At 46.6% G+C, this 2,500-nt stretch overlaps 1 pseudogene; it reads right to left on the reverse strand.

Moving 5' to 3' along the window:
• LOC142914926 (28S ribosomal RNA) overlaps window positions 1-2,500 on the reverse strand; it is a 10,468-nt pseudogene that overhangs the window by 3,824 nt on the left and 4,144 nt on the right.

Here is a 2,500-nt window from a genome sequence, read left to right on the forward strand (position 1 = left end):
AAAACAAATGACATCTTAAAACAAAACTATTATTTGTTTCGGAGGTTGTCTATGACTGTTCATAGACCGCATAATTTCCACAGAACATTCTCAGAATATCAAGAGAGAAAAGCAGCGTTCTGCGGGAAATCATCTTGGCCAGTGATGGGTATAGTACGAAACTTTGTGCGAGGCAGCATCTGACAAGGTATTCTTTGAAAGCTCAAAACGGACGGTGACATCGATCACAACCGCCTCCTCATCTTTTGCAAACACGAGGTCAGGCTTTCTCATCTCTCCCGTCTCGGATATGAACCGTGGCTCTTTGTATACAGACCAGCCCAATCTAGCCGCTTCGTCTGCCAGAATGTTACTGATCTTGTTATGTCGCGCAATTCTTGCTTTCTGTACTGCAGGACATTGACCGAGAATGTGCGAAAGGGACTCGAGTCTGGCAGAGCATTTCCTGCAGGAACGTAAGGCCCCATCTCTGCCTCTGTTCAAGCTTTCTCTTGTTGGGTAAATATTTGCCCTTAGTTGTAGTGCTGCGATAAAGAAGCATTGTTTAAAGCCGCACCATGGCCTCAACCAAGCATTACTGATTCTATCATGCGCAAAGTTTACAATGCCCCTTCCTTGAACCGGCTTTTCGCACCATCTCTGAAATTCATGCTCCCTCCAATCGCAGGGTCTCGGATATACAGGTTCTTTTGACACCGAGTCCCTGAGAACGAATGTTGGGATTGCATCACTGTCACCCCCTGCTCGTACCCACAAATTACGGTATTCTTCCTCCATACCCTGCGAGGACACAATATTACGGGTGATAGCATCGGACGAGTTTGCTATACGTTGCAGCCTTCTAACTTGAACCGAAGGGATTGTTTTTTCCAGTTTCAAGATGGCAAGGCCTCCGTCTCGGGCTCTGGCATATAACAGTCCATCACAAGTTGAAGCGGGAAGGTGGAGCCATCCTTTTACCGCCTTTCTAATCTCTTGGTCCAACCCACGGAGAGTTGATTGCTTGCAGTCCGAGTGGTCTGCAGGATATAACAATCTGGGTAGGGCATAGGCATTGAGTAGTTCAACCTTCTGAGTTGGCTTCAGAGGCGCCTCATCGATTTTCGAGATCCATGTCTTTAGCTGACAATGTAGATCAGGCTGTATAGTGCCAGTCCAAGGGCCAATTTTCAGACCAAGGTATTTCGTTGATTCATCAGGTTGGATCATATGGACATCTTTATTTTTGATAGTCCATGGGTCGCAGTTGTTCACCGTATATGAATCTTTGGTTGGGCTTATCATGAAGCCCTGGCACTTTCTGGCCTGAACCTCCAATCCCGATAGCCCACAAAATGATTCCAAGATCGCTAGATTGGCGGCCATACCAACCCAAGATTCGCTCACCAACACCAAATCATCAGCAAACGCAAGAGCTGTCACGTGGTCGGTATCAATGGAGTACCCAACTCCGTGTGACTCTAGGGTGCATATCAAAGGGTCCATGGCAAGATTGAAGAGCAGGGGTGACATGGGGTCACCCTGTTTGACACCAACACGTATGCTAATTTCTCGAGTCGACTCGCCATTGCTTTTGAACGAGGTCATACACCGATCGTAGGCGTTCTGGATGATGCCCACCACGTGTTCATCTACTTTCTTGTGCCTTAACACCCATAAAATATGAGCATGCGAAACCGAGTCAAAAGCTTTCGCTATGTCGATAAACATGACAGCCAACGGCCTGTGCAATTTCTTAGCATGTCTCATAAGGTCCTGTAGCACCTTAAGATTTTCAGAGCAGCCAGATGCCGCTATAAAACCACGCTGCCTTGGGTTTAAGGGACAAGCACGAGCAAGACGTGCAGTCATTATTCTGGAAAATAATCTCAGAATCATTGAACCGATCGTTATTGGTCTCCAGTTCCCCAATTCTTTCAGCTTTTCATCATCCATAACCTTAGGAATAAGAATCGTCCTATTCTTTTTCAACTCTTTGGGAATAATTCCTGTAATCATCCATGCATTAAATAGGGCTGTCAGTGTCCGACCCTCGGGGTCGGCAGCACAGATTGCAGCCCTTGTTAGGCCATCTGGCCCAGCTGCTGACGTTGGTTTAATGGCCCGTATGGCAGTCTGAACTTCCTCCACCGAAATTAGGGGCTCAAAGTATTCGTTATTTGCAACACCTGATGACTTAAATTGGCCCAGGCCATTGAATGGCAACACCTTCTCCCATTTTTCGCAGTAAAAACGATATACATCTGCGTTCGGGATTCGGCATTCATGACGTTCAGTGCCATCCAGGACTAAGGACGCAAGAAGAGAGCGGTTCTTAAAGAAGAGCTTCTGGTGCTTCATGAAGCTTCCTCGTTTTTCCGCTCTCTTCTTCATCCAAGATCGTGTGGGTAATATCCTGGGTTTAATAATGTCGTTCTCGGGTTTTGAACGTTTGCCTTTGTTTTTCACCAATCTCATCGGACAAAGCATCAATGCTGTGGCAGTTTCTACGAGGGCATCA

Source organism: Petromyzon marinus, unplaced genomic scaffold (assembly GCF_048934315.1).
Source record: "Petromyzon marinus isolate PM22_M1 ecotype Great Lakes invasive population unplaced genomic scaffold, UKy_Petmar_22M1.pri1.0 PM_G_Scaffold_29, whole genome shotgun sequence".
Lineage (NCBI taxonomy): Eukaryota > Metazoa > Chordata > Hyperoartia > Petromyzontiformes > Petromyzontidae > Petromyzon > Petromyzon marinus.